Source organism: Zingiber officinale, chromosome 6A (assembly GCF_018446385.1).
Source record: "Zingiber officinale cultivar Zhangliang chromosome 6A, Zo_v1.1, whole genome shotgun sequence".
Lineage (NCBI taxonomy): Eukaryota > Viridiplantae > Streptophyta > Magnoliopsida > Zingiberales > Zingiberaceae > Zingiber > Zingiber officinale.
Window position 1 is genome coordinate 49,657,092 of NC_055997.1, and position 6,000 is coordinate 49,663,091.

Below are 6,000 nucleotides of genomic sequence, written 5' to 3' on the forward strand. Positions count from 1 at the left end.
TGTAAATCTCTTAACACATGATCGGTTGGGTGAAGGCCGATTGAATACAAGGTTATGTATGTATGCCCGACTGGGTAAAAATTGGGCAGACTTAAATATACTTAGCCTTGTAATTCTCTTAACACAAGACCGGCCAAGAAAAAGTCGATTGAACACAAGGTTATCTATATATGCCCGAATGAGTAAAGACCGGACGAACTTAACTATACTTAACCTTGTAAATATCTTAACACAAGACTGGCCGAGCAAAGGCCGATCGAACACAAGGTTATCCACATATTCCCTAATGTGTAAAGTTCAGACGAACTTAAATATACTTAACCTTGTAAATCTCTCAACATAAGACCATCCGGGCAAAGGCTGATCAAACACAAGGTTATCTATGTATGACCGAAGGAGTAAAGTCCGGGCGGGTTTAAAAGCACACATCCTTGAGATACTCTATACTTCTACTTTGTTAAATGCAGGGCAGCCAAATTTGAGCTAATTAATGTCATATTGTCCCTGAAGTAATGGTGTAACGTACAAAATCTATCAGATGATTTCTTGAATAAAGCTTTGGTAATTATGGGCAATATATCAATCTCTGAGCAGATTTATACAACATTCAATGAGTGATTGAGCAGCTTAATATTAGGATAAATCATATGGCCAACCCTGCTGGTCGGCCGAGATATGTTCAGTAGAATTGATTTTGATCAAGTGAATGATTTAATGACTAGTCGAGATATATCTAACAGACAAGTAGTCAACAATATTCTAACAACCTGAAAAAATTATCAGAGAATATTCCTTTGAAAGTTCTTCATTGATTGATTAGTTATAATAGCATATTCTTGGAGTCACTTCATCAAAAGCTTAGTTCATAGGCGACAAAAAAGGTACATCTATGGGTAGAAAAAAGATTCCTCAGACAATTATTACATGAAGCCCAGGTTGTACTTTTTCCATCTTCTAACAAACTTTGAGATCGGGGACTACCTCACAATCACGGAGGTTATGTGAGGTGGTATAAAAAGGGGATCCTCTCCGTTGACAAGATACACAAACATTTGCATCTGAGCATGACTTTTTCGGCACTTTCTTTACTATTCTTCTTCTACTTTTGAGAGAAGAGACTGACTTAAGTGTCGAAGGGCCTAGCCAGGGGTCCCCACCCCGGTCTTAGGTCACTAATGCTTTATTAACGCGTCTGATTGTGCTCAGGATCATTAAGGAGTTCCTTCAGATCTCGAGAAGCTTACTCCTCTTCAACCGACCATCCATTAGAGCCAACATGCTATCTCATAGCCTTCAAATGGGATCATATTAAAAAAAACATTCAAATATTTAATCAAATACAAACATGTGCATGACATGCTTAATATAAAAACATGTGATTTTCATTAGCAAGTTTAGATATGAAATGCCCCAGATTTTTTTTTACATAATAAAACATTAACTGCGGACATCACTTATTCTTACTTTCATAATGGTTTCTTAGTTCAAATTACATTGACGGTTCAAAACTAAACATAACTAAATACAAAATTTAATTTGGATGGTCTTCGGGTTGTACTGCCCTTGTTCCAAGCTGGCTCACTCGTGAATACCTCCTATCTCATTTATCTCATTATCTAGAAAAAAAAGGTATAATCTATGAGTCGAGAGACTCAGCATGTTGAAAATAGTGTTATGCATTAATTAGCGACTATAATCTAGTGTACTAAGGAAAACCACATACAAGGTAACTTGGGATCTCCCTACTAGCATCTTATACACGTAAGCATAGGCATCAACATAAGCAAGAGAGAATAAACATGAGCATGCATATTAACAACCATAATCATGAGCATGTACATGGGCATACATGAGCATGGACATAGCATATCATGAACTTAACATATTTAGAGGATATCATGAACCCAACATTTTCATAGCGTATCATGGACTTAATGTATTCATAGCATAACATGAACTTATACATAGCATATCATGAACTTAACATATTTGTAACATAACATAAACTTATACATAGTATATTATGAACTTAACATATTTATAGCATATCATGAACCTAACATATTTATAGTGTATCATGGACTTAACATATTCCTAACATAACATGAACTTATACATAGCATATCATGAACTTAACATATTTATAGAATATCATGAACGTAACATATTCATAGCGTATCATGAACTTAACGTATTCCTAACATAACATGAACTTATACATAGCATATCATGAACTTAACATATTTATAGCATAACATAAACTTATACATAGCATATCATGAACTTAACATATTTGTAGCATAACATAAATTTATTCATAGCCTAACATGAATCTAAACTTATCATATCATGAACCCAACTTATTTATAGCCTATCATGAAAATCGATATTGGGTTCCCTCTGGGGCTTTGTCCCATAAATGAGATCCCTCTGGGCTTTTCCCCTCACAGTATTCCCATCAAATCCTCATCATTTTGTCACAGTTGACTTACCTGATATTGGGCTCCCTCTGGGGCCTTTTCCCGTAACCGGGCTTCCTCTGGGGCCTTCTCCTATAAATTGGCTCCCTCTGGGGCCTTCTCCCGTAAACGGGCTCCCTCTAGAGCCTTTTCCCTCATGGTATCTCATTAAATCTTTATTATTATCATTATCATTATAATTTTTTTATATTCAAATTACCCAATATTTGGCTCTCTATGGGGCCTTCTCCTATAAATGGACTCCCTCTAATGTCTTCTCCCATAAATGGACTCTCTCTGGGGCCTTCTCCCATAAACAGGCTTCCTCTGGGTCCTTCTCCCTCACGGTATACTCATTAAATCTTTATTAATTAATTTACCTAATATTGGGCTCCCTCTGGGGTCTTTTCCTGTAAACAGACTCCCTCTGGGGACTTTTCCCATAACCGGGCTCCCTCCGGGGCCTTTTCCCGTAAACGGGCTCTCTCTAGTGTCTTTTCCCATCACGGTATCCTTATTAAATCGCTATCATTATCATTATCACTTTGATGAATTGTTAAGGTTACTGATTCCCTAACATTTATCTAGAAATTTAACCTATAACATGTGATATTAAACAATTAGCATGTCAACAAGATGATTTAATTCCCTTAGTGCATGGAATATGAAGATCTCAACATATTTTTACAGTATTTAAGGGACCTTAAATTCTAATAAAATATCTGGAAATGTTCTCTACATAGTAACTATGAGTTCCATAATTCTAAGGGTCATTGTAAGCATCAATAAAATGAAGAAACTGCATAAAAAGTTAAAACTACAAATAAGAATCTGATTTAATGAAGCGGGAAGAATCCTAACTTGTTCACTAGTGATTAAATGACAATAAAATTCAGATTTAATTCACATAGATGTTCTATATATTGTAACCATGAGTTGTATAATTTTAGGGGTCATTATATGCATCAAAAGAATGAAGAAAACTACATGAAATGCTAAAACAACAAACAATGTTCCGATTTTATGAAGCATAATGGAACCTAACATTTTTGCTAGCAATTAAATGACTCTAAATTCATGTTTAATTCATCTAACTGTTCTTCATACAGTAACCATGATTTTTCTATTTTTTAATATCATTATATGCATCAAAAGAATGAAGAAACTTCATGAATATTAAAACAACAGCTAAATGTTCTGATTTTATTAAGCATGAGCAAACCTAACATTTTCACCAGCAATTAAATGACTTTAAATTCGGACTTAATTTGTCTAAATATTCTTCATATAGTAATCATGAGTTTTATAATTTTTAAGATCATTATATTCTTCAAAAGAATGAAGAACCTTCATGAATATTAAAACAACAGCCAAATGTTCCGATTTTATTAAGCATGAGCAAACCTAACATTTTCACCAGTAATTAAATGACTTTAAATTTAGGTTTAAATCATTTAAATATTCTTCACATAGTAACCATGAGTCCTCTAGTTTTTAGGGTCATTAAACATTTCAAAAGAATGAAAAAATTACATGAATGTTAAAACAACAAATCATAACATCAACCATGTTCCCCGAAATTCCCAAACTATAGAAACCAACTAAAACATTAACAAGATAGGGAACATGCACAATTCATATAGGTTGAAACATGATATCATTAACAAGAAAAACAAGCTAACCTTACAAGCTATAAAAATTCCAAAACTACACAAGACTATAGAGGCTAAGTACAACATAACATGGTGGAGAACTGCCTTTAAATCATTGGTTACCAACTCCCTCTTATTGTCCTCCCTTGGGGCTCTAGAACTGGCAGAGAACAATGGGAAGGAGAGGAGCTCCTTTAGGGTTGACGGCACATCAAGGGGATGGGGTTTTTGGAGGTTGGACTTTAAAGAGATGGAGATTAAGACTTTGTCTAAATTTTATCCTTCAAGATATATAATTTATTTGTCTCTTTATATATATATATATATATATGTTACATGTTACATACATAATATATTAAATCTTTTTTTTCTTATTCTTATTTAATTATATATTTTATATTATATATAATATATTATTTATAGAAATAATATGTTACACGTTGTGTACCTTATATATATATATATATTTCCTTATTTAATTTTATTTATGATTTTTAATTTATATTATACATTTTATATAATAAATTATATATATTTTATTTCTATATTAATTAGATGAATAATCTCCATAAATTTATAGATACTAAATTTTATCCCTAATTGCTATCCTTTAACTCCTATTTACTAAGTTTTATCCACATGTTTTAATTTCTTACCTGTTTAATCTTTATTTACACTATATAATTTATATTATATATTTTATATATAATATGTTATTTATATTTCATTTCCATATTATTTAGAAGAATGATTTATACACATAAATTATATAAATACTAAATCTTTATATATTGGTATCTTATTATTATTATTATTTTAATATAATTTCATATATATCCACATATATAAACTTCGTAAGTTATATGTTTTATAAATGCTAAATCATTTATATTATTTTTATAAAACTTAATACTAATTATAAATAGAAGCCTATATCCATATACTAATTTTATATTTATATATATCCATGTTTATATTAGCTATACATGGTAACATATAATTCATGTTATAATTTCTTAATACTATGTCATTGCATTAATTTCATATATATATATATATATATATATATATGCTAATTTCATATTTATATATATCCATGTATATATCACATACACATGGTAATATTAGTATATTTCAATATTACAATTTCTTAATTATAATATATAATATATATATTCTACATAATACACGTTATACAAATATATCATATTATTCTTATTTTTATTTAGTTATATATTTTTATATTATGTATAATATATTATCAATGTTTTACTTCTATATTAATTAGATGAATAATACAAATTTATACACATATGTTATGTAAATACTAGGTCTTTATAAATTTTGTATATTTAGGCCCTACTATTTTCTTAATATACTTGATTAATCAAATTTTCATAATTGTGGGCTAGCTGAATTAATTAAATATATTCATATAACTAAATTTTTAATTAAATCTAATGATGAATTATAATTAATCCAATAAATATCCTTAATTAAATAAATTTAAAATATAGTTATAATTAATCCAATAAATCCCTTAATTAAATTAATCTGGATTCTAATTAAATTATAATTTAATTCAATAAATTTATTTAATTAATTAAGTCATTTTGGACACTACAAGATACCAATATAAAAGCATTTGTAACTTTTAATCTCAGAATTCTTTTACATAATTCCTTTTTAATCTTAAAATTCTTTTAGATAATTACTTGGCATACACAATAATTAGAAGTTAAAAGCTTTCACAAATAATTTATCATGCAACTCAAAAGCATTCATAAGTAGATGTTCATATTTGTACACAGAAATAACAACTGAAAAAGAAGATTAAAAAAAAAGATTAATATAGAATCAATCAATAGTACTAAAATGTTCGTTAATGA